Source organism: Oncorhynchus clarkii, chromosome 16, assembly GCF_045791955.1.
Source record: "Oncorhynchus clarkii lewisi isolate Uvic-CL-2024 chromosome 16, UVic_Ocla_1.0, whole genome shotgun sequence".
NCBI classification, from domain to species: domain Eukaryota; kingdom Metazoa; phylum Chordata; class Actinopteri; order Salmoniformes; family Salmonidae; genus Oncorhynchus; species Oncorhynchus clarkii.
Window position 1 is genome coordinate 73,529,901 of NC_092162.1, and position 27,957 is coordinate 73,557,857.

General features: G+C 45.3%; 1 protein-coding gene across 1 annotated transcript in view; it reads left to right on the top strand.

The window, feature by feature from the left end:
• The window catches only part of LOC139369010 (IQ motif and SEC7 domain-containing protein 1-like), a 278,969-nt gene that overhangs the window by 71,549 nt on the left and 179,463 nt on the right, over nucleotides 1-27,957 (top strand). The window lies entirely within an intron of this gene.

Genomic DNA, 27,957 nt, shown 5'->3' on the forward strand with positions numbered 1-27,957 from the left:
CTGTAGTAGTATACATGTTACTGTAGTAGTATACATGTTACTGTTGTAGTATTAGACATGTTACTGTAGCTGTAGTTTTATACATGTTACTGTAGCTGTAGTTTTATACATGTTACTGTAGTAGTATACATGTTACTGTAGTAGTATACATGGTACTGTAGTAGTATTAGACATGTTACTGTAGTAGTATACATGGTACTGTAGTAGTATACATGGTACTGTAGTAGTATACATGTTACGGTAGTAGTATACATGTTACTGTAGTAGTATACATGGTACTGTAGTAGTATACATGGTACTGTAGTAGTATTAGACATGTTACGGTAGCAGTATTATACATGTTACGGTAGCAGTATTAGACATGTTACTGTAGCAGTAGTAGACATGTTACTGTAGGAGTAGTAGACATGTTACTGTAGGAGTATTAGACATGTTACTGTAGCAGTATTAGACATGTTACTGTAGCAGTATTAGACATGTTACTGTAGCAGTATTATACATGTTGCTGTAGTAGTATTATACATGTTACTGTAGCAGTATACATGTTACCGTAGTATTATACATGTTACTGTAGTAGTATACATGTTACTGTAGTAGTATTAGACATGTTACTGTAGCAGTATACATGTTACCGTAGTATTATACATGTTACTGTAGTATTATACATGTTACTGTAGCAGTATTAGACATGTTACTGTAGCAGTATTAGACATGTTACTGTAGCAGTATGTGACATGTTACTGTAGTATTAGACGTTACTGTAGCAGTATACTTGTTACTGTAGCAGTAGACATGTTACTGTAGTAGTAGACATGTTACTGTAGTAGTAGACATGTTACTGTAGTAGTAGTAGACATGTTACTGTAGTAGTATACATGTTACTGTAGCAGTATACATGTTACCGTAGTATTATACATGTTACTGTAGTAGTATACATGTTACTGTAGTGTTATACATGTTACTGTAGTAGTATTAGACATGTTACTGTAGTAGTATACATGTTACTGTAGTATTATACATGTTACGGTAGTAGTATACATGGTACTGTAGTAGTATACATGTTACTGTAGCAAGCAGTGTTATACATGTTAGTGTAGTAGTATACATGTTACTGTAGCTGTAGTTTAGACTGTTCTCCATGATGCAAGCCTGACATCTAGTGGTCAACTATTGTTATAACACTAGAGGTTATTTTATTTTATTTATTCCTTCTCTCACTCTGCTTGCCTGTTACCATGTTACCATGCCCTGTCTCTCTCTACACATGTTACCATGCCCTGTCTCTCTACACATGTTACCATGCCCTGTCTCTCTCTACACATGTTACCATGCCCTGTCTCTCTCTACACATGTTACCATGCCCTGTCTCTCTACACATGTTACCATGCCCTGTCTCTGTCTACACATGTTACCATGCCCTGTCTCTGTCTCTCTACACATGTTACCATAACCTGTCTCTCTCTACACATGTTACCATGCCCTGTCTCTCTCTACACATGTTACCATGCCCTGTCTCTCTACACATGTTACCATGCCCTGTCTCTCTACACATGTTACCATGCCCTGTCTCTCTACACATGTTACCATAACCTGTCTCTCTCTACACATGTTACCATGCCCTGTCTCTCTACACATGTTACCATGGCCTGTCTCTCTCTACACATGTTACCATGCCCTGTCTCTCTACACATGTTACCATGCCCTGTCTCTCTCTACACATGTTACCATGCCCTGTCTCTCTACACATGTTACCATGCCCTGTCTCTGTCTACACATGTTACCATGCCCTGTCTCTCTACACATGTTACCATGCCCTGTCTCTCTACACATGTTACCATGCCCTGTCTCTGTCTACACATGTTACCATGCCCTGTCTCTGTCTCTCTACACATGTTACCATAACCTGTCTCTCTCTACACATGTTACCATGCCCTGTCTCTCTCTACACATGTTACCATGCCCTGTCTCTCTACACATGTTACCATGCCCTGTCTCTCTACACATGTTACCATAACCTGTCTCTCTCTACACATGTTACCATGCCCTGTCTCTCTACACATGTTACCATGGCCTGTCTCTCTCTACACATGTTACCATGCCATGTCTCTCTACACATGTTACCATGCACTGTCTTTCTCTCAGAGATGATGAAGACGATGACATCGCCCATCAGTTCTGTTGCCCCGCCTCCGAGTGCAGTAGCCCGTCGTCTAGGTAACCAGCAGATCACCCCCCCCCCCATTGTTAACCCTTTGAACTCCAAATAACCTCACAGAGAAGAGGAAGATTCTGAAGGAAACAACTGAACACAACTCTTTCGTTTGGGGTTTAAAAAAAAAAAAAATCTCTTACAACGCTGGAAAACCTGGCTGTATCCAAGACGACAACAGCTCCGCTAAACGTAACTGTAGTCTGGGACTCGGGGCCTGGCCCACATCCCTACCTATCTGACTGTCCTACCTAGCCTGTCCTTTACACTAACTAGCATGTCACCCTCGCAACCTTGCCTCGCCCTGCTCTCCCTGCTCTTTGAACTGAATGACAAAAGGCTGTCCTGATTGATTGATTGAATTCTCAGACTCTGACCTTTGAACTTTAGCCTGGACAGTATCCGAAGAGGATTCGCGTACAGCCACCAGCCAGGTCAACTAATGATGAAGAGATGATGAAGAAAATATATATATATATTGATGTATCTATGTCCTTTATACTGTCCTCTAGTGTCTGTATCAGGTTTCTCTTTACTCCTTTAAATCTCCTTCTTGTCTTTTATCTGCTTGTGAATCTTCCTCTTTCCTTCTCTTGTTCAGTGAGAGAGCACATGGTGCTCGACCCATGACATTGTACAACTCTTATCTTAACCACACCAAGGAGAAGAGAGGACATCTTCCTAATTATGAAAACTCTTAGTTTCCAACTCCTCAAACATTTAAATATTCAAATGTTTTGGGAACAGAAGAGTTCTGCTTTATAAGTAAAATATCTGAAAACTAAAAAAAAAATAGTTGAAAGTTAAAACATATTTTAGTTTGAGTTCCCTTATCAACAACAATAATAATACGGAAATGGAATAGTCTTCTACTAGTTTGACACAATAATATATTAGGTCTGCCCCAAACCCAGTTATATATTAGGTCTGCCCCAAACCCAGTTATATATTAGGTCTGCCCCAGACCCAGTAATATATTAGGTCTGCCCCAGACCCAGTTATATATTAGGTCTGCCCCAGACCCAGTTATATATTAGGTCTGCCTCAGACCCAGTTATATATTAGGTCTGCCTCAAACCCAGTTATATATTAGGTCTGCCCCAGACCCAGTTATATATTAGGTCTGCCCCAAACCCAGTTATATATTAGGTCTGCCCCAAACCCAGTTATATATTAGGTCTGCCCCAGACCCAGTAATATATTAGGTCTGCCCCAGACCCAGTTATATATTAGGTCTGCCCCAGACCCAGTTATATATTAGGTCTGCCCCAGACCCAGTTATATATTAGGTCTGCCCCAGACCCAGTAAAATATTAGGTCTGCCCCAAACCCAGTTATATATTAGGTCTGCCCCAGACCCAGTTATATATTAGGTCTGCCTCAAACCCAGTTATATATTAGGTCTGCCCCAGACCCAGTTATATATTAGGTCTGCCCCAGACCCAGTTATATATTAGGTCTGCCCCAAACCCAGTTATATATTAGGTCTGCCCCAGACCCAGTTTAATATTAGGTCTGCCCCAAACCCAGTTATATATTAGGTCTGCCCCAAACCCAGTTATATATATATATATATATATATATTAGGTCTGCCCCAGACCCAGTAATATATTAGGTCTGCCCCAGACCCAGTTATATATTAGGTCTGCCCCAGACCCAGTAATATATTAGGTCTGCCCCAGACCCAGTTATATATTAGGTCTGCCCCAAACCCAGTTATATATTAGGTCTGCCCCAAACCCAGTTATATATTAGGTCTGCCCCAGACCCAGTTTAATATTAGGTCTGCCCCAAACCCAGTTATATATTAGGTCTGCCCCAAACCCAGTTATATATATATATATATATATATTAGGTCTGCCCCAGACCCAGTTATATATTAGGTCTGCCCCAGACCCAGTAATATATTAGGTCTGCCCCAGACCCAGTTATATATTAGGTCTGCCCCAGACCCAGTAATATATTAGGTCTGCCCCAAACCCAGTTATATATTAGGTCTGCCCCAGACCCAGTTATATATTAGGTCTGCCCCAAACCCAGTTATATATTAGGTCTTCCCCAAACCCAGTTATATATTAGGTCTGCCCCAGACCCAGTTATATAGTAGGTCTGCCCCAGACCCAGTTATATATTAGGTCTGCCCCAGACCCAGTAATATATTAGGTCTGCCCCAAACCCAGTTATATATTAGGTCTGCCCCAGACCCAGTTATATATTAGGTCTGCCTCAAACCCAGTTATGTATTAGGTCTGCCCCAGACCCAGTTATATATTAGGTCTGCCCCAAACCCAGTTATATATTAGGTCTGCCCCAGACCCAGTTATATATTAGGTCTGCCCCTAACCCAGTTATATATTAGGTCTGCCCCAAACCCAGTTATATATTAGGTCTGCCCCAGATCCAGTAATATATTAGGTCTGCCCCAGACCCAGTTATATATTAGGTCTGCCCCAGACCCAGTAATATATTAGGTCTGCCCCAGACCCAGTTATATAGTAGGTCTGCCCCAGACCCAGTAATATATTAGGTCTGCCCCAGACCCAGTAATATATTAGGTCTGCCCCAGACCCAGTTATATATTAGGTCTGCCCCAGACCCAGTTATATATTAGGTCTGCCCCAGACCCAGTTATATATTAGGTCTGCCCCAAACCCAGTTATATATTAGGTCTGCCCCAAACCCAGTTATATATTAGGTCTGCCCCAAACCCAGTAATGTATTAGGTCTGCCCCAGACCCAGTTATATATTAGGTCTGCCCCAGACCCAGTTATATATTAGGTCTGCCCCAGACCCAGTTATATATTAGGTCTGCCCCAGACCCAGTAATATATTAGGTCTGCCCCAAACCCAGTTATATATTAGGTCTGCCCCAGACCCAGTTATATATTAGGTCTGCCTCAAACCCAGTTATATATTAGGTCTGCCCCAGACCCAGTTATATATTAGGTCTGCCCCAAACCCAGTAATATATTAGGTCTGCCCCAGACCCAGTTATATATTAGGTCTGCCCCAGACCCAGTAATATATTAGGTCTGCCCCAAACCCAGTTATATATTAGGTCTGCCCCAGACGCAGTAATATATTAGGTCTGCCCCAGACCCAGTTATATATTAGGTCTGCCCCAGACCCAGTAATATATTAGGTCTGCCCCAGACCCAGTTATATATTAGGTCTGCCCCAGACCCAGTAATATATTAGGTCTGCCCCAGACCCAGTTATATATTAGGTCTGCCCCAGACCCAGTAATATATTAGGTCTGCCCCAGACCCAGTAATATATTAGGTCTGCCCCAGACCCAGTAATATATTAGGTCTGCCCCAGACCCAGTTATATATTAGGTCTGCCCCAGACCCAGTTATATATTAGGTCTGCCCCAGACCCAGTTATATATTAGGTCTGCCCCAAACCCAGTTATATATTAGGTCTGCCCCAAACCCAGTTATATATTAGGTCTGCCCCAAACCCAGTAATATATTAGGTCTGCCCCAGACCCAGTTATATATTAGGTCTGCCCCAGACCCAGTTATATATTAGGTCTGCCCCAGACCCAGTTATATATTAGGTCTGCCCCAGACCCAGTAATATATTAGGTCTGCCCCAAACCCAGTTATATATTAGGTCTGCCCCAGACCCAGTTATATATTAGGTCTGCCTCAAACCCAGTTATATATTAGGTCTGCCCCAGACCCAGTTATATATTAGGTCTGCCCCAAACCCAGTTATATATTAGGTCTGCCCCAGACCCAGTTATATATTAGGTCTGCCCCTAACCCAGTTATATATTAGGTCTGCCCCAAACCCAGTTATATATTAGGTCTGCCCCAGACCCAGTAATATATTAGGTCTGCCCCAGACCCAGTTATATATTAGGTCTGCCCCAGACCCAGTTATATATTAGGTCTGCCCCAGACCCAGTTATATATTAGGTCTGCCCCAAACCCAGTTATATATATATATATTAGGTCTGCCCCAGACCCAGTTATATATTAGGTCTGCCCCAGACCCAGTTATATATTAGGTCTGCCCCAGACCCAGTTATATATTAGGTCTGCCCCAGACCCAGTTATATATTAGGTCTGCCCCAGACCCAGTAATATATTAGGTCTGCCCCAAACCCAGTTATATATTAGGTCTGCCCCAGACCCAGTTATATATTAGGTCTGCCCCAAACCCAGTTATATATTAGGTCTGCCCCAAACCCAGTTATATATTAGGTCTGCCCCAAACCCAGTTATATATATATATTAGGTCTGCCCCAGACCCAGTTATATATTAGGTCTGCCCCAGACCCAGTAATATATTAGGTCTGCCCCAGACCCAGTTATATATTAGGTCTGCCCCAGACCCAGTAATATATTAGGTCTGCCCCAAACCCAGTTATATATTAGGTCTGCCCCAGACCCAGTTATATATTAGGTCTGCCCCAAACCCAGTTATATATTAGGTCTGCCCCAAACCCAGTTATATATTAGGTCTGCCCCAGACCCAGTTATATATTAGGTCTGCCCCAGACCCAGTTATATATTAGGTCTGCCCCAGACCCAGTTATATATTAGGTCTGCCCCAGACCCAGTTATATATTAGGTCTGCCCCAGACCCAGTTATATATTAGGTCTGCCCCAAACCCAGTTATATATTAGGTCTGCCCCAGACCCAGTTATATATTAGGTCTGCCTCAAACCCAGTTATATATTAGGTCTGCCCCAGACCCAGTTATATATTAGGTCTGCCCCAAACCCAGTTATATATTAGGTCTGCCCCAGACCCAGTTATATATTAGGTCTGCCCCAGACCCAGTAATATATTAGGTCTGCCCCAGACCCAGTAATATATTAGGTCTGCCCCAGACCCAGTAATATATTAGGTCTGCCCCAGACCCAGTAATATATTAGGTCTGCCCCAGACCCAGTTATATATTAGGTCTGCCCCAAACCCAGTTATATATTAGGTCTGCCCCAAACCCAGTTGTATATTAGGTCTGCCCCAGACCCAGTTATATATTAGGTCTGCCCCAGACCCAGTTATATATTAGGTCTGCCCCAGACCCAGTTATATATTAGGTCTGCCCCAAACACAGTTATATATTAGGTCTGCCCCAAACCCAGTTATATATTAGGTCTGCCCCAAACCCAGTTATATATTAGGTCTGCCCCAAACCCAGTTATATATTAGGTCTGCCTCAGACCCAGTTATATATTAGGTCTGCCTCAAACCCAGTTATATATTAGGTCTGCCCCAAACCCAGTTATATATTAGGTCTGCCTCAAACCAAGTAAAAACCTTTTCTCATCAACTGTGTTGCAATCTTTTTGTCCGAATTCTGAAAAAAAACAGATTCCTTTTTTCACCAGTAAAAAAACATTCACCTCAAGACTAATGTGTTTTCAAGACTAATGTTCTACTTTAGTCTTCACATAACGTCACCCACACTGCTGCGGTCATTCTCAGTGGCAATATGTTGTTCAAAGTGGCTAGAGAGGAGGAATTAATGAGAGGAAAATCATATAGCACTGTAAAAAATAATATGCTACTGAAAATATGAGGATGGGCTTTTCATCCTATAGTATCAATCACGAAAGGAGCTCGGTTACGCTTCATTCGGTTTGCATACCATTTAATGAGAGGAAACGCAGAACTGGCACCGGCAGTGATTCCTAGCACATATGCTGACCCTTTATTTTCTGCTTACCGTTTCCTTTATATCTGATTACAGAGATGAAGTCCAGATGTAACGGATGTGAAACGGCTAGTTTAGTTAGCGGTGCGCGCTAAATAGCGTTTCGATCGGTGACGTCACTTGCTCTGAGACCTTGAAGTGCTTTTGTGGAGCGATGGGTAACGATGCTTCGTGGGTGACTGTTGTTAATGTGTGCAGAGGGTCCCTGGTTCGCGCACATGGCTAATCAGCACACCCACCCATCAAAGCTGTCTGCATCCCACTCAGGACACATAAACAAATCACATTTCTCCTATCTCAACAAAAACTACAACTTTGCTTTAGCTTCAAATCCTTTCTGTGAGAAATTTTTAAAAAATGGGTCTATGTTATAAGATAATGCTAAATGAACGTCGCCTGTCATATAAATTGATGAGGAAAGTTTTAATGGGGAGATTTACAGACAGCTGTGATATCTATAGGCTATATGAAGATGACATTGACAACTGTTAGAAAATAGATACACACACACACACAAACAACCTGTCCATAGCCTAATGAGCAGCTGTTTTCATTTCACCTTTATTTAACTAGGCGAGTCAGTTACCAACAAATTCTTATTTACAATGATGACCTACATGGGAACAGTGGGCTGCCTTGTTCAGGGGCAGAATGACAGATTTTTACCTTGTCAGCTCGGGGATTCAATTTAGCAACCTTTCGGTTACTGGCCCAACTCTCTAACCACCTGCCACCCCCTGTTGATCATCAAATCAAATTTATTTATATAGCCCTTCAGCTGATATCTCAAAGTGCTGTACAGAAACCCAGCCTAAAACCCCAAACAGCAAGCAATGCAGGTGTAGAAGCACTGTGGCTAGGAAAAACTCCCTAGAAAGGCCAAAACCTAGGAAGAAACCTAGAGAGGAACCAGGCTATGTGGGGTGGCCAGTCCTCTTCTGGCTGTGCCGGGTGGAGATTATAACAGAACATGGCCAAGATGTTCAAATGTTCATAAATGACCAGCATGGTCGAATAATAATAAGGCAGAACAGTTGAAACTGGAGCAGCAGCACGGTCAGGTGGACTGGGGACAGCAAGGAGTCATCATGTCAGGTAGTCCTGGGGCATGGTCCTAGGGCTCAGGTCAGTTGAAACTGGAGCAGCAGCACAGCCAGGTGGACTGGGGACAGCAAGGAGTCATCATGTCAGGTAGTCCTGGGGCATGGTCCTAGGGCTCAGGTCCTCCGAGAGAGAGAAAGAAAGAGAGAAGGAGAGAATTAGAGAACGCACACTTAGATTCACACAGGACACCGAATAGGACAGGAGAAGTACTCCAGATATAACAAACTGACCCTAGCCCCCCCGACACATAAACTACTGCAGCATAAATACTGGAGGCTGAGACAATTCTGAGTTAAGTGATGGTGGTTATGTTGACACTAGGCCAACATTTTAATTTGAGGGCGTTATCTAAATATGTGCAACAATCTATTGATAAGAGTCTCTGTCTACCTCTTAAGTCTACCCCTTCCTTTTTCGAACATTCTGTTAAAAATCGCGCAACTTTTCAGCGTCCTGCTACTCATGCCAGGAATATAGTATATGCATATAATTAGTATGTGTGGATAGAAAACACTCTGAAGTTTCTAAAACTGGTTAAATCACGGCTGTGACTATAACAGATCGTGTGTTTCATTGAAAAACGCAAGAAAAACTGCTCTCTGAAAGCTAAAAATAATTTCCATAAGTCACTTTCATGGGTTGTTAAAAGGGGACAAAATTTAATATCGACCTGCATGCAATTCATACAAATTCCACACGATGTCGCCATTGTCGTCATTTTCAATGGAATTTTTTGTTGGAAAATCCAACTATCTGGATTCCGTTTCTTCCGGTCTCCACCAGGATGTTTTCAATGTGGACATTGGCAGCCATTGATTTGCAGACGAGGAGCTATTGAATATACATCGCCCTGTAATCATTTTGATAGATTATAAACGTTTACTAATACCTAAAGTTGGATTACAAAAGGATTTCGAAGTGTTTTGTGAAAGTTTATCGTCGACTTTTTTAATTTTAAAAAATGACGCAGCGTTTAAAAACAATGTTTTTTTCTGAATGACACAGCTTCCATAGAAAGCTATTTTGGGTATATATGGACCGATTTAAACGAAAAAAAAGACCCAATAGTGATGTTTATGGGGCATATAGGAGTGCCAAGAAAGAAGCTCGTCAAAGGTAATGAATGTTTTATATTTTATTTCTGCGTTTTGTGCAGCGCCGGATAAGCAAAGTCTTTGTTTACGTCGCATTCAGGCATTTTGAGGTGTTGCATGCTATCAGATAATAGCTTCTCATGCTTTCGCCGAAAAGCATTTTAAAAATCTGACTTGTTGGCTAGGTTCACAACGAGTGTAGCTTTAATTCAATACCCTGCTTGTGAATTTTGATCAAGGTTTGAGTTTTAACGAGTACATTTAGCATTTAGCGTAGCGCATTTGCATTTCCAGGTGCCTAGTTGAGACATCTGCGTCTCAAGTAGGATCAAGAAGTTTTAAGGGTCTCTGTCTTTAAGGGTCTCTGTCTTTAAGGGTCTCTGTCTTTAAGGGTCTCTGTCTTTAAGGGTCTCTGTCTTTTAGGGTTGCCTATAGCACAGGGGATCTTCACTTAATCAGACCTGTAATGTATACCTTAATATGTAGGCTATACGAATGGTTCATTCATATATATTAATTAACTTCTAACTTAAACATATCTCTGTCTTCTTCACTGTTCTCTTCATGGGCAATTCACGCATCTCCGCTGTCAACTCCTCTGTGCTATCTCTTCCTATCTAGCTCTTGAACAAGTAGCCTAGACTGTTAGAAAAAATTTGATATCTAGAACCTAAAAGGGTTCTCTGTCCGTCCCCATAGGAGAACCCTTAGAAGAACCCTTTTTCGGTTCCAGCTAGAACTCTCTTGGGTTCCATGTAGAATCCTTTTTACGGAAGAACCTGTGGAGGGTGCGGCCTGTCAGTGGAGGGTGCGGCCTGTCAATACAACGCAAAAAAATCTAACCTGTTCCAAATAAATAATTGATGGATTGCGTCAGGATGATATTTCGCAATATTGTGTGAACAGCGTCATGAAACAAAACATGTGCTCGTATTTATTTATTTTTCGTCCATATTATTGCATCAAAATAACGGACTTGGTGAGAAAGGGCTTTTAGCCAAATGGTAAGTCGACTCATATTGAGTGTGTAAAGTAATCTAAGGCAAGTCAAAGTAAGGGATGGATAGGGTTAGAGATTTACACAAGGTTCAGATGTAAGCATAGCAGGCTAACCGTTTTCTCACACTGATCCTCACCTAGCATAGCAGGCTGACCGTTTTCTCACACTGATCCTCACCTAGCATAGCAGGCTAACCATGTTCTCACACTTATCCTCACCTAGCATAGCAGGCTAACCATGTTCTCACACTGATCCTCACCTAGCATAGCAGGCTAACCATGTTCTCACACTGATCCTCACCTAGCATAGCAGGCTAACCATGGTCTCACACTGATCCTCACCTAGCATAGCAAGCTAACCATGTTCTCACACTGATCCTAGCATAGCAGGCTAACCATGTTCTCACACTGATCCTAGCATAGCAGGCTAACCATGTTCTCACACTGATCCTCACCTAGCATAGCAGGCTAACCATGTTCTCACACGGATCCTCACCTAGCATAGCAGGCTAACCATGTTCTCACACTGATCCTCACCTAGCATAGCAGGCTAACCATGTTCTCACACTGATCCTCACCTAGCATAGCAGGCTAACTATGTTCTCACACTGATCCTCACCTAGCATAGCAGGCTAACCATGTTCTCACACTGATCCTAGCATAGCAGGCTAACCATGCTCTCACACTGATCCTAGCATAGCAGGCTAACCATGTTCTCACACTGATCTCACATAGCATAGCAGGCTAACCATGTTCTCACACTGAACCTCACCTAGCATAGCAGGCTAACCATGTTCTCACACTGATCGTCACCTAGCATAGCAGGCTAACCATGTTCTCACACTGATCCTCACCTAGCATAGCAGGCTAACCATGTTCACACACTGATCCTCACCTAGCATAGCAGGCTAACCATGTTCTCACACTGATCCTCACATAGCATAGCAAGCTAACCATGTTCTCACACTGATCCCAACCATGGTCTCACACTGATCCTCACCCAGCCATACATGAATATGTAAAAATGGACAACCAGCAGCATTCCAGTTCGCTGGGCATTACCTCACTAGCATAGAGGTGGTTAGATAAGGACACTACCATAGAGGTGGTTAGATACAGGACAATACCATAGAGGTGGTTAGATACAGGACAATACCATAGAGGTGGTTAGATACAGGACAATACCATAGAGGTGGTTAGATACAGGACACTAGCATAGAGGTGGTTAGATACAGGACACTACCATAGAGGTGGTTAGATACAGGACACTACCATAGAGGTGGTTAGATACAGGACACTAGCATAGAGGTGGTTAGATACAGGACACTAGCATAGAGGTGGTTAGATACAGGACACTAGCATAGAGGTGGTTAGATACAGGACACTAGCATAGAGGTGGCTAGATAAGGACATTAGTGTAGAGGTGGTTAGATGCACGACACTATCTTTAGGGTGCTTGGAGTGCAGTAGGCCCTAAAGATAGACACTTGAACCTCAATGTTGATGTGCAGTACTAATATGATCCACTGTATATGACAACAACAACAACAACAACATGCTTCTGTGTCATTGTATTCGTAGACTCAACTCAAGGATATGTAACATATTATTGGAGAGGTAAACCTTCTCATGTGATGTACAGTTGTATTTTAATACACCAAATCTGCACTTCAGTCCCAGGAACAGGACGGGAACCATCCACATCTCTTGTTGTGTAACATTACAGAGTGGCGTTACTTAGCATTCGGTAGTAGTTCTGTAAACAGACGCTAGCTTGGCTAACTTAGTGTAATGAACAACAGTCTAAGGTCTGTGTCCCAAATGGCACTCTATCCCCTGCAGTATGTAGCTCACTATGGGCCCTGGGCAAAAGCAGTGCACTATACCCTCTTAGAATTAGTGGTGACTTGAGGAACCCCTGGAGATCCTCAAAGAACCCCTGGAGATCATTAAGGAACAATTGGAGATCCTCAAGGAACCCCTGGAGATCCTCAAGGAACCCCTGGAGATCCTCAAGGAACCCCTGGAGCTCATTAAGGAACCCCTGGAGCTCATTAAAGGAACCCCTGCAGATCCTCAAGGAACCCCTGGAGCTCATTAAAGGAACCCCTGGAGCTCATTAAAGGAACCCCTGGAGCTCATTAAAGGAACCCCAGCAGATCCTCAAGGAACCCCTGCAGATCCTCAAGGAACCCCTGCAGATCCTCAAGGAACCCCTGCAGATCGTCAAGGAACCCCTGAAGCTCATTAAGGAACCCCTGGAGATCCTCAAGGAACCCTTGCTAGTCAATGGTTCATATTTGCACCTTCGATTAGTAGAGGGGTTCTTGGAGGAGCCTTTAATGGTTCAATGTAGAAACAGGTTCCTGGAGGAACCCTGGAGTGGAGGCGTGGCTTATTAGAGGTGTGGCTTTAAGATGCATATTTCTTTCGCCACTCATTAGAGTACATGTCATTCCTGTTCATCTATTCTGTTATATTGTCATGTTAAGGTTGAACACTGACAGCTTTTTTTTTAATGAGGCTAACAGAGGTGTATGAGTTCCAACGTTGTAGTTACCCCCTTTATTAAAATATGCAAATTAATATATGCAAATCAGCATGACTTTTCAAGGGGTATAACAAATAGGCAGTTTACAAACTTAACATGATGAACAGGAATGACATTTACGTTTAGGGGTGACCAAAATTAATTATCTGAAAGCCACGCCTACAATAAGCCACGCCTACAATAAGCCACGCCTACAATCTGATAAACTGACAAGATATTATCAAAAAGGTTCAAAATTGAACCACTCCCATCACAAAAAGTTTCAGGTTTGAACCTTTGCACAGGGGTTCCTCCAGGGGTTCCTCCAGGGGTTCCTCCAGGGGTTCTTTTTAAGAGGGATTCCTTAAGGAACCTTTTTAACAATGGGAAAGATTCTTCTGGTGTGGCAACCCCAAAAGGTTCTTCCATGCCCCTTTATTTCTAAGGGTTTATAAGGAGGTAAGGTGTTAATTGGGACGCACACTCTAGCTTCCTGTTCAGTTCTTCAGTTCTTTGGTAAAGCGTTGTAGTGTTACACACTATAGTAGTAGTTAGTCTATGGTCAATGTGTTGTCTTGTTTGCTCTTCATTTCATGATCAGACCCTGGATGTGGACTTCTTGCAAGTGCAATGAACGGAGAACTTACTTATTCAAAGTCACACGCAGCTTGGCAACTGGCTGGTCCCCTATACCTGGTCTGACTGGTCCCCTATACCTGGCTACACTCGCATTAACATCTGCTAACCATGTGTATGTGACAAATAAATTTGATTTTGACTGGTCCCCTATACCTGGTCCCCTATACCTGGTCCCCTATACCTGGTCTGACTGGTCCCCTATACCTGGTCTGACTGGTCCCCTATACCTGGTCTGACTGGTCCCCTATACCTGGTCTGGCTGGTCCCCTATACCTGGTCTGGCTGGTCCCCTATACCTGGTCTGACTGGTCCCCTATACCTGGTCTGACTGGTCCCCTATACCTGGTCTGGCTGGTCCCCTATACCTGGTCTGGCTGGTCCCCTATACCTGGTCTGGCTGGTCCCCTATACCTGGTCTGACTGGTCCCCTATACCTGGTCTGGCTGGTCCCCTATACCTGGTCTGGCTGGTCCCCTATACCTGGTCTGGCTGGTCCCCTATACCTGGTCTGACTGGTCCCCTATACCTGGTCTGACTGGTCCCCTATACCTGGTCTGGCTGGTCCCCTATACCTGGTCTGACTGGTCCCCTATACCTGGTCTGACTGGTCCCCTATACCTGGTCCCCTATACCTGGTCCCCTATACCTGGTCCCCTATACCTGGTCTGACTGGTCCCCTATACCTGGTCTCACCGGTCCCATATACCTGGTCTGACTGGTCCCCTATACTTGGTCTGGCTGGTCCCCTATACCTGGTCTGACCGGTCCCCTATACCTGGTCTGACTGGTCCCCTATACTTGGTCTGGCTGGTCCCCTATACCTGGTCTGACTGGTCCCCTATACCTGGTCTGACTGGTCCCCTATACCTGGTCTGACTGGTCCCCTATACCTGGTCTGACTGGTCCCCTATACCTGGTCTGACTGGTCCCCTATACCTGGTCTGACTGGTCCCCTATACCTGGTCTGGCTGGTCCCCTATACTTGGTCTGACTGGTCCCCTGGAGAATGTAGATTAGGTGTGGACCACTCTCGTCCTCGGAGGCCTGATTGGTGTCACACTTTTGCCCCAGAACACCTGATTAAACTAATTTGCATTCCAAACTGAAGCCCATGATTAGTTGATTATTACAGTCAGGTATGTTAGCTGGGGCTGGAGTGTGTCACCAATCAGGCTCTGAGGACTGGAGCTCCTGCTACAGAGGAACATGAGTGCTGTGTACTCTATTGACTTGTCATTATATTGTACTTTTATTTAACTAGGTAGTCAACATGGTCTCTATCACAAGCCCTGCATCTACAATTTCATAGAAAATATAAAAAAATATAATATAATATAAAACCAGGCAATTACAGCACAACACAAATACTCAAGAAAAACAATACAATTCCTCAATAAGAAGGTGCCAGAACATCCAAGTGTAATGTATTGTGTAGTTGGTTCCAGCAACGAGGTGCTTTAAAACTACAACGTTTGATGGAGACCCCAGGAACCTCCAAACGTTAAGCAACCTTGTGAACGGGTTTGCTTTCGCGTTTTTTAAAGATTTTAACAACAACGTTCGGTTACGTCAGAAGCTTGTGTAGTAGTGCTTTGTAAATAAAGAGGAGTAATGAGGTGATCTTCTGGGCTTGAATGAGGACCAGCAGGATGCAGTAGTGAGTATTAAAACTGTCCCCTGTGATAAAGCGACGGACGCGATGGTAGACGGCATCCAAAGGGTTAAGAGTAGTGGCTGATGCATTCTGGTAAATGGTGTCACCATAGCCAAGAACTGGCAGGAAAGTTGACTGTACAATCTGCTTCCTGAGGCAAGATCTTGTTGTTTTCTTTTTTTGTTGACGTGAGAGAGACGTTGTCTATCTAGCGCTGTAGTGGGGCTGTGTTGACGTGAGAGAGAGAGAGAGAGACGTTGTCTATCTAGAGTTGTAGTGGGGCTGTGTTGACGTGAGAGAGACGTTGTCTATCTAGCGCTGTAGTGGGGCTGTGTTGACGTGAGAGAGAGAGAGACGTTGTCTATCTAGCGCTGTAGTGGGTCTGTGTTGACGTGAGAGAGAGAGAGAGACGTTGTCTATCTAGCGCTGTAGTGGGGCTGTGTTGACGTGAGAGAGAGAGAGAGAGAGAGTAGAGAGTAAGCAGAGCAGAGCAGAGGTCAGGATCAGAGCTCCTGCATTTTTCAGCATTTTCTTTAAAAAAGATAGATTAGGAGTTAGATAAACTTGGATTTTTTGTCAGGAACACATACTGGATTCTACCCTCTTCAACATAACCCCTACTTCAAATCAAAACTTAAAACCTACAACCTGATTTTGGACGGAATTACGGAATCACCTGGAAAGTTCACAACAACCGAGGACTTATTACCCTATACAGCAAATTCTCTGGAAAACAACAGAAACCTGAAAACACCAACCAACCTGGAACTGAGTGAGTAATGTTTAGTCTGAAACGATACTTTATTTCCAAAAGCCAAGAAGAAAAATACACAACATTACTTTATAAGGACTGAATTCTAACATAATTCTACCAAGCTTGATACAGCTTCAACTAGCACTGACGTGTCAAGTGAGAGGTGTCAAAGCCCATTAGCCCAACAATGGCAGGAGAGTCACACAGTCTACCCCAACCAAATGGAGAGGCCTTAGAAGCTCCCTCCCGCTGTTCAGAGGTAATTCAAATACAGTACCCTTTGCATGTAAAGAATGATAAGGCAAGAAAAGACCACAAGAAGAAGCTCCTTATGGAAAATCAAGAAACACTTTTTGCTGACTATTACAAAAATGGGAACATCAGCAACCTTATCTTCCACACAAACCATCCCCTGGCATGGCACAGTGCTATATTAACACACTACCCCTCTGTTAAGAGAGGGGGGATTAACGAGGGGTGGAAACTCAGAATACTTGATAACGAGGACTCTGAGTTAAGTAATATAAATATCTATAAATCCGGAACAGTAATGGTACAGAATAACCACAAACAGTTTCAGCTGGACTTTCACCTAATCAAAGAATTAGCCCAGCAGGAGAAGCTCTCCTTTGATAAAGATACCCCCACACCGAGCGGGTCAGACCAGACCTCCTCATTATGTAACTCCACAGATGAGCAACCCCCAGCGGAGAGTCAACCTCCCAGCACAGATTACCACTCCCTCATTGAAATGAAGGACAAATTCACCCAGCTGGAGGTAAGGCAGGTGGAGCTGGAACAGCAGGTGATTACACTTCAGTCAGCACAGACCCAGACAACAGTCCAGCACAACAACAGCCCCTTAACCAGACCCAGAGAGCTGGAGGTGGACAGAGACATATCTGCACTTTGGACAGTGGTGAGACAAATACAACAGGAGAAAGAGGAGCAGAACAGAGCACTAGAGGAGAGTATCAGACTGCTGGTGGAGGAGAGGTTGAGGGGGATGGGGGAGAGGGTGAGGGGGATGGAGGAGAAGTTGAGGGGGACGGCGTGTGACAGAGAACAACCCACTAGAGAGGTGGCCACCCCCACAGAGAAGCCAGCAGAACAGCCCACCTCAGCACCCAACAAAAGTCTCGACACCACAGCAGAACAGTCCACACCAGACCCTGACCATAGAGTCGACACCACAGCAGAACAGTCCACACCAGACCCTGACCATAGAGTCGACATCACAGCAGAACAGACAAATGAAGAACCCCAAGCCCAGAGGCTCTCACCCCCTCTGAGCACCCCCCCTGTCAGCCACCCTGATAGCCCTTTTGACAACCCCCCCACACCCACTGAGGACAAACACAAGACACAGATTGTACTACTTATGGACTCAAATGGGAAATATATAGAAGAAAAAAAACTTTTTCCCAAACACAGTGTGTCTAAACTCTGGTGTCCAAACACCCAGCGCGCCCTAGACCTTCTGTCTGAGGCCAAACTAGGCTCACCCAGCCACATAATAATACACACAGGCACAAACGACCTGAGAGCACAGCAGGAAAGAGTGGCCACAGCACTGAAGGGAGTGATTGAAAAGGCTTCTTCTACTTTCCCCAACGCACAAGTGGTTATCTCCACCCTGCTACCACGAAAAGACTTCCACCCTGCCACAATACAGCGGGTAAATGCAAGTATTTCCCGTGACTGTGCCTCAAAACCAAACGTTTTCCTGGCCCACCACTCCACCCTGGACTTGAACAGCCTCTATGACCAGGTCCACCTCTACAAGGCAGCAGTGCCCACCTTTGCCCGAACTCTAAAGGACATCGCTCTCAAACGTATCCCCAACACTTCACACAGGAGCAACAGATCAATAGACACCCCATCCAGACCAGCGAGACACCCTCCCAGATCTGCAGGACCCCCCCCTGGACCTACACATAGAGGACCCACGCCAAGAGGAATTACATCCAGACCACAGTACACCCAGACACATCCACACCCCCACCCCAACCAATCAACACCCCCCCACGTCAACCATGCCCACACCCCATTTAGGCCCCCTCAGATCAGACCTATGCCACTCCTGCCCACCCCATGCACCCCACCCTCGCAAAGAGGGCCTCAACATGGAAGCCACACATACGCCCAGGTAGTGAGCGGGCAAACAGTCCCAACCCCCACTCTCACACTCGCCCAAGCCAATGGCATGTACCAGATGCTCAGCAGGCTCTGCTCACACTTACTGGCCTGAGGCCAAACCACGACCAACAACATTGGACACTCTATGGAACAAAAAGCCTTCACTATATTATCCTGGAATATCCAAGGCCTGAGGTCATCTGCCTTTGGCCTAAAGAGCAGAAACCCGGACTTCACCAAAGAAATCGGTAATACAGACATTGTCATCCTGCAAGAGACCTGGTATAGAGGAGACGGACCTACTGGTTGCCCTCTAGGTTACAGAGAGCTGGTAGTCCCATCCACCAAACTACCAGGTGTGAAACAGGGAAGGGACTCAGGGGGTATGCTAATTTGGTATAGAGCAGACCTAACCCACTCCATTAAATTAATCAAAACAGGAACATTTTACATTTGGCTAGAAATTCAAAAGGAAATTATCCTAACAGAGACAAATGTCCTCCTGTGTGCTACCTATATCCCCCCACTAGAATCCCCATATTTTAATGAAGACAGCTTCTCCATCCTGGAGGGGGAAATCAATCATTTCCAGGCCCAGGGACATGTACTAGTCTGTGGCGACCTAAATGCCAGAACCGGACAAGAACCTGACACCCTCAGCACACAGGGGGACAAACACCTGCCTGGAGGTGACAGCATTCCCTCCCACATATGACCCCCTAGGCACAACTATGACAACATAACCAACAAAAACGGGTCACAACTCCTGCAGCTCTGTCGCACGCTGGGTATGTACATAGTCAACGGTAGGCTTCGAGGGGACTCCTATGGTAGGTACACCTATAGCTCATCTCTTGGCAGTAGTACTGTAGACTACTTTATCACTGACCTCAACCCAGAGTCTCTCAGAGCGTTCACAGTCAGCCCACTGACACCCCTATCAGACCACAGCAAAATCACAGTCTACTTAAACAGAGCAATAATCAATCATGAGGCATCAAAGCCAAAGGAACTGAGTAACATTAAGAAATGCTATAGATGGAAGGAATGCAGTTTGGAAACCTACCAAAAAACAATTAGGCAACAACAAATTCAATCCCTTTTAGACAATTTCCTGGGTAAAACGTTCCGCTGTAATAGTGAAGGTGTAAACTTGGCAGTAGAAAATCTTAACAGTATATTTGACCTCTCAGCTTCCCTATCAAATCTAAAAATCTCAAATAGAAAACCGAAGAAAATTAACAATAATGACAAATGGCTTGATGAAGAATGCAAACATCTAAGAAAGAAATTGAGAAACCTGTCCAACCAAAAACATAGAGACCCGGAAAACCTGAGTCTACGCCTTCACTATGGTGAATCACTAAAACAATACAGAAATACACTACGGAAAAAGAAGGAACAGCATGTCAGAAATCAGCTCAATGCAATTGAAGAATCCATAGACTCTAACCACTTCTGGGAAAATTGGAAAACACTAAACAAACAACAACACGAAGAATTATCTATCCAAAATGGAGATGTATGGGTAAACCACTTCTCCAATCTTTTTGGCTCTATAACAAAGAATAAAGAGCAAAAACATATACATGATCAAATACAGATCTTAGAATCATCTATTAAAGACTACCAGAACCCACTGGATTCTCCAATTACATTGAATGAGTTACAGGACAAAATAAAAACCCTCCAACCCAAAAAGGCCTGTGGTGTTGATGGTATCCTCAATGAAATGATCAAATATACAGACAACAAATTCCAATTGGCTATACTAAAACTCTTTAACATCATACTTAGCTCTGGCATCTTCCCCAATATTTGGAACCAAGGACTGATCACCCCAATCCACAAAAGTGGAGACAAATTTGACCCCAATAACTACCGTGGAATATGTGTCAACAGTAACCTTGGGAAAATCCTCTGCATTATTATTAACAGCAGACTCGTACATTTCCTCAATGAAAACAATGTACTGAGCAAATGTCAAATTGGCTTTTTACCAAATTACCGTACAACAGACCATGTATTCACCCTGCACACCCTAATTGACAACCAAACAAACCAAAACAAAGGCAAAGTCTTCTCATGCTTTGTTGATTTCAAAAAAGCCTTCGACTCAATCTGGCATGAGGGTCTGCTATACAAACTGATGGAAAGTGGTGTTGGGGGTAAAACATACGACATTATAAAATCCATGTACACAAACAACAAGTGTGCGGTTAAAATTGGCAGAAAACACACACATTTCTTCACACAGGGTCGTGGGGTTAGACAGGGATGCAGCTTAAGCCCCACCCTCTTCAACATATATATCAACGAATTGGCGCGGGCACTAGAAAGTCGGCAGCACCCGGCCTCCCCCTGCTAGAATCCGAAGTCAAATGTCTGCTGTTTGCCGATGATCTGGTGCTTCTGTCACCAACCAAGGAGGGCCTACAGCAGCACCTAGATCTTATGCACAGATTCTGTCAGACCTGGGCCCTGACAGTAAATCTCAGTAAGACCAAAATAATGGTGTTCCAAAAAAGGTCCAGTCACCAGGACCGCAAATACAAATTCCATCTAGACACTGTTGCCCTAGAGCACACAAAAAACTATACATACCTTGGCCTAAACATCAGCGCCACAGGCAACTTCCACAAAGCTGTGAACGATCTGAGAGACAAGGCAAGAAGGGCATTCTAGGCCATCAAAAGAAACATAAATTTCAACATACCAATTAGGATTTGGCTAAAAATACTTGAATCAGTCATAGAGCCCATTGCCCTTTATGGTTGTGAGGTCTGGGGTCCGCTCACCAACCAAGACTTCACAAAATGGGACAAACACCAAATTGAGACTCTGCACGCAGAATTCTGCAAAAATATCCTCCGTGTACAACGTAGAACACCAAATAATGCATGCAGAGCAGAATTAGGCCGATACCCACTAATTATCAAAATCCAGAAAAGAGACGTTAAATTCTACAACCACCTAAAAGGAAGTGATTCACAAACCTTCCATAACAAAGCCATCACCTACAGAGATGAACCTGGAGAAGAGTCCCCTAAGCAAGCTGGTCCTGGGGCTCTGTTCACAAACACAAACACACCCTACAGAGCCCCAGGACAACAGCACAATTAGACCAAACCAAATCATGAGAAAACAAAAAGATAATTACTTGACACATTGGAAAGAATTAACAAAAAAACAGAGCAAACTAGAATGCTATTTGGCCCTAAACAGAGAGTACACAGCGGCAGAATACCTGACCACTGTGACTGACCCAAAATTAAGGAAAGCTTTGACTATGTACAGACTCAGTGAGCATAGCCTTGCTATTGAGAAAGGCCGCCGTAGGCAGACATGGCTCTCAAGAGAAGACAGGCTATGTGCTCACTGCCCACAAAATGAGGTGGAAACTGAGCTGCACTTCCTAACCTCCTGCCCAATGTATGACCATATTAGAGAGACATATTTCCCTCAGATTACACAGATCCACAAAGAATTCGAAAACAAATCCAAATTTGAAAAACTCCCATATCTACTGGGTGAAATTCCACAGTGTGCCATCACAGCAGCAAGATTTGTGACCTGTTGCCATGAGAAAAGGGCAACCAGTGAAGAACACACACCATTGTAAATACAACCCATATTTATGCTTATTTATTTTATCTTGTGTCCTTTAACCATTTGTACATTGTTAAAACACTGTATATATATATATAATATGACATTTGTAATGTCTTTACTGTTTTGAAACCTCTGTATGTGTAATGTTTACTGTTAATTTTTGTTGTTTTTCACTTTATATATTCACTTTGTATGTTGTCTACCTCACTTGCTTTGGCAATGTTAACACATGTTTCCCATGCCAATAAAGCCCTTGAATTGAATTGAGAGAGAGAGAGAGAGAGAGAGAGACAGAGAGAGAGAGACAACGTCTCTATCTAGCGCTGTAGTGGGGCTGTGTTGACGTGAGAGAGAGAGACGTTGTCTATCTAGCGCTGTAGTGGGGCTGTGTTGACGTGAGAGAGAGAGAGAGACGTTGTCTATCTAGCGCTGTAGTGGGGCTGTGTTGACGTGAGAGAGAGAGAGAGAGAGAGAGAGACGTTGTCTATCTAGCGCTGCAGTGGGGCTGTGTTGACGTGAGAGAGAGAGACGTTGTCTATCTAGCGCTGTAGTGGGGCTGTGTTGACGTGAGAGAGAGAGACGTTGTCTATCTAGCGCTGTAGTGGGGCTGTGTTGATGTGAGAGAGAGAGAGAGACGTTGTCTATCTAGCGCTGCAGTGGGGCTGTGTTGACGTGAGAGAGAGAGAGAGAGACGTTGTCTATCTAGCGCTGTAGTGGGGCTGTGTTGACGTGAGAGAGAAAGAGAGACGTTGTCTATCTAGCGCTGTAGTGGGGCTGTGTTGACGTGAGAGAGAGAGACGTTGTCTATCTAGCGCTGTAGTGGGGCTGTGTTGACGTGAGAGAGAGAGAGAGAGACGTTGTCTATCTAGCGCTGTAGTGGGGCTGTGTTGACGTGAGAGAGAGAGACGTTGTCTATCTAGCGCTGTAGTGGGGCTGTGCTGTCATAGGATTAACTAGATCCTGTCAACATGCTGCATTTAAGACGACCCACACTGGTGTGGTTAACGACACCTTTACAATACTCTCAATCTGCTGCATGTTTTTACACACTTGTTTAATTCATTCACTTGTTATAAGAGATTCAATCTTATCAATCTTAGGTAGCCTAGTGGTTAGAGTGTAGAGGCGGCAGGTAGCCTAGTGGTTAGAGTGTAGAGGCGGCAGGTAGCCTAGTGGTTAGAGTGTAGAGGAGGCAGGTAGTCTAGTGGTTAGAGTGTAGAGGAGGCAGGTAGTCTAGTGGTTAGAGTGTAGAGGAGATAGGTAGCCTAGTGGTTAGAGTGTAGGGACGGCAGGTTGCCTAGTGGTTAGAGTGTAGAGGTGGCAGGTTGCCTAGTGGTTAGTGTAGAGGTGGCAGGTTGCCTAGTGGTTAGAGTGTAGAGGTGGCAGGTAGCCTAGTGGTTAGAGTGTGGAGGTGGCAGGTAGCCTAGTGGTTAGAGTGTAGGGATGGCAGGTAGCCTAGTGGTTAGAGTGTAGGGACGGCAGGTAGCCTAGTGGTTAGAGGGGGGTGGCAGGTAGCCTAGTGGTTAGAGTGTAGGGGCGGCAGGTAGTCTAGTGGTTAGAGTGTAGAGGAGGCAGGTAGCCTAGTGGTTAGAGTGTAGAGGAGGCAGGTAGCCTAGTGGTTAGAGTGTAGAGGAGGCAGGTAGTCTAGTGGTTAGAGTGTAGGGGCGGCAGGTAGCCTAGTGGTTAGAGTGTAGGGGCGGCAGGTAGCCTAGTGGTTAGAGTGTAGGGGCGGCAGGTAGCCTAGTGGTTAGAGTGTAGAGGTGGCAGGTAGCCTAGTGGTTAGAGTGTAGGGGTGGCATGTGCCTAGTGGTTAGAGTGTAGGGGCGGCAGGTAGCCTAGTGGTTAGAGTGTAGAGGCGGCAGGTAGCCTAGTGGTTAGAGTGTAGAGGCGGCAGGTAGCCTAGTGGTTAGAGTGTAGAGGCGGCAGGTAGCCTAGTGGTTAGAGTGTAGAGGAGGCAGGTAGCCTAGTGGTTAAAGTGTAGAGGTGGCAGGTAGCCTAGTGGTTAGTGTAGAGGAGGCAGGTAGTCTAGTGGTTAGAGTGTAGAGGAGATAGGTAGCCTAGTGGTTAGAGTGTAGGGACGGCAGGTTGCCTAGTGGTTAGAGTGTAGAGGTGGCAGGTTGCCTAGTGGTTAGAGTGTAGAGGTGGCAGGTTGCCTAGTGGTTAGAGTGTAGAGGAGGCAGGTAGTCTAGTGGTTAGAGTGTAGAGGAGGCAGGTAGTCTAGTGGTTAGAGTGTAGAGGAGATAGGTAGCCTAGTGGTTAGAGTGTAGGGACGGCAGGTTGCCTAGTGGTTAGAGTGTAGAGGTGGCAGGTTGCCTAGTGGTTAGAGTGTAGAGGTGGTAGGTTGCCTAGTGGTTAGAGTGTAGAGGTGGCAGGTAGCCTAGTGGTTAGAGTGTGGAGGTGGCAGGTAGCCTAGTGGTTAGAGTGTAGGGATGGCAGGTAGCCTAGTGGTTAGAGTGTAGGGACGGCAGGTAGCCTAGTGGTTAGAGTGTAGGGACGGCTGGTAACCTAGTGGTTAGAGTGTAGGGACAGCTGGTAACCTAGTGGTTAGAGTGTAGGGACGGCAGGTAGCCTAGTGGTTAGAGTGTAGGGACGGCAGGTAGCCTAGTGGTTAGAGTGTAGGGACGGCAGGTAGCCTAGTGGTTAGAGTGTAGGGACGGTAGGTAGCCTATTGGTTAGAGTGTAGGGGCGGCAGGTAGCCTAGTGGTTAGAGTGTAGAGGAGGCAGGTAGCCTAGTGGTTAAAGTGTAGAGGTGGCAGGTAGCCTAGTGGTTAGTGTAGAGGTGGCAGGTAGTCTAGTGGTTAGGTAGCCTAGTGGTTAGAGTGTAGGGACGGCAGGTTGCCTAGTGGTTAGAGTGTAGAGGTGGCAGGTTGCCTAGTGGTTAGAGTGTAGAGGTGGCAGGTTGCCTAGTGGTTAGAGTGTAGAGGAGGCAGGTAGTCTAGTGGTTAGAGTGTAGAGGAGGCAGGTAGTCTAGTGGTTAGAGTGTAGAGGAGATAGGTAGCCTAGTGGTTAGAGTGTAGGGACGGCAGGTTGCCTAGTGGTTAGAGTGTAGAGGTGGCAGGTTGCCTAGTGGTTAGAGTGTAGAGGTGGTAGGTTGCCTAGTGGTTAGAGTGTAGAGGTGGCAGGTAGCCTAGTGGTTAGAGTGTGGAGGTGGCAGGTAGCCTAGTGGTTAGAGTGTAGGGATGGCAGGTAGCCTAGTGGTTAGAGTGTAGGGACGGCAGGTAGCCTAGTGGTTAGAGTGTAGGGACGGTAGGTAGCCTAGTGGTTAGAGTGTAGGGACGGTAGGTAGCCTAGTGGTTAGAGTGTAGGGACGGCTGGTAACCTAGTGGTTAGAGTGTAGGGACGGCTGGTAACCTAGTGGTTAGAGTGTAGGGACGGTAGGTAGCCTAGTGGTTAGAGTGTAGGGACGGCAGGTAGCCTAGTGGTTAGAGTGTAGGGATGGTAGGTAGCCTAGTGGTTAGAGTGTAGGGACGGTAGGTAGCCTAGTGGTTAGAGTGTAGGGACGGTAGGTAGCCTAGTGGTTAGAGGGGGGTGGCAGGTAGCCTAGTGGTTAGAGTGTAGGGGCGGCAGGTAGTCTAGTGGTTAGAGTGTAGAGGAGGCAGGTAGCCTAGTGGTTAGAGTGTAGAGGAGGCAGGTAGCCTAGTGGTTAGAGTGTAGAGGAGGCAGGTAGTCTAGTGGTTAGAGTGTAGGGGCGGCAGGTAGCCTAGTGGTTAGAGTGTAGGGGCGGCAGGTAGCCTAGTGGTTAGAGTGTAGGGGCGGCAGGTAGCCTACTGGTTAGAGTGTAGGGGCGGCAGGTAGCCTAGTGGTTAGAGTGTAGAGGTGGCATGTGCCTAGGGGTTAGAGTGTAGAGGAGGCAGGTAGCCTAGTGGTTAGAGTGTAGAGGTGGCAGGTAGCCTAGTGGTTAGAGTGTAGAGGTGGCAGGTAGCCTAGTGGTTAGAGTGTAGAGGTGGCAGGTAGCCTAGTGGTTAGAGTGTAGAGGTGGCAGGTAGCCTAGTGGTTAAAGTGTAGAGGTGGCAGGTAGCCTAGTGGTTAGAGTGTAGGGGTGGCATGTGCCTAGTGGTTAGAGTGTAGGGGCGGCAGGTAGCCTAGTGGTTAGAGTGTAGAGGCGGCAGGTAGCCTAGTGGTTAGAGTGTAGAGGCGGCAGGTAGCCTAGTGGTTAGAGTGTAGAGGAGGCAGGTAGCCTAGTGGTTAAAGTGTAGAGGTGGCAGGTAGCCTAGTGGTTAGTGTAGAGGAGGCAGGTAGCCTAGTGGTTAGAGTGTAGAGGTGGCAGGTAGTCTAGTGGTTAGAGTGTAGAGGAGGCAGGTAGCCTAGTGGTTAGAGTGTAGAGGTGGCAGGTAGTCTAGTGTTTAGAGTGTAGAGGAGGCAGGTAGCCTAGTGGCTAGAGTGTAGAGGTGGCAGGTAGTCTAGTGGTTAGAGAGTTGGACTAGTAACTGGAAGGTTGCATGATCAAATCCCTGAGCTGACAAGGTAAAAATCTGTCTTTCTGCCCCTGAAAAAGGCAGTTAACCCACCGTTTCCTGGTAGGCCGTCATTGTAAATAAGAATTTGTTCTCAACTGACTTGCCTCGTAAAATAAATGTTCAATTAAAAAGCATGTTCATTCGTTATACAATAGTTAGAACTGGTTTCCGTTTCTATCTTTTCAACAACTGTCTTGTTTCTTTACACACATTTTTGATGGCGGACTGTGCTAGGAGCAGGAGGTACAGCACGCCCTGTCTTTTCAAACGTCCAGAGGATGTTTTGTGTCGAAGCTGAGAGAGAATCAGAATGCTAGCTGCTCTGTCAGAGGGCCAGGCAGTAATTTGGTGTTCAACATCAAATCTATCCTGTCAGGCCAGGTGTTCAACATCAAACTGTTCCTGTCAGGCCAGGTGTTCATCAAGCTGTTCCTGTCAGGCCAGGTGTTCAACATCAACTGTTCCTGTCAGGCCAGGTGTTCAACATCAAACTGTTCCTGTCAGGCCAGGTGTTCAACATCAAGCTGTTCCTGTCAGGCCAGGTGTTCATCAAGCTGTTCCTGTCAGGCCAGGTGTTCATCAAGCTGTTCCTGTCAGGCCAGGTGTTCAACATCAACTGTTCCTGTCAGGCCAGGTGTTCAACATCAAACTGTTCCTGTCAGGCCAGGTGTTCATCAAGCTGTTCCTGTCAGGCCAGGTGTTCATCAAGCTGTTCCTGTCAGGCCAGGTGTTCAACATCAAGCTGTTCCTGTCAGGCCAGGTGTTCAACATCAAACTGTTCCTGTCAGGCCAGGTGTTCAACATCAAACTGTTCCTGTCAGGCCAGGTGTTCATCAAGCTGTTCCTGTCAGGCCAGGTGTTCATCAAGCTGTTCCTGTCAGGCCAGGTGTTCAACATCAACTGTTCCTGTCAGGCCAGGTGTTCAACATCAAACTGTTTCTGTCAGGCCAGGTGTTCATAAAGCTGTTCCTGTCAGGCCAGGTGTTCAACATCAACTGTTCCTGTCAGGCCAGGTGTTCAACATCAACTGTTCCTGTCAGGCCAGGTGTTCAACATCAAACTGTTCCTGTCAGGCCAGGTGTTCAACA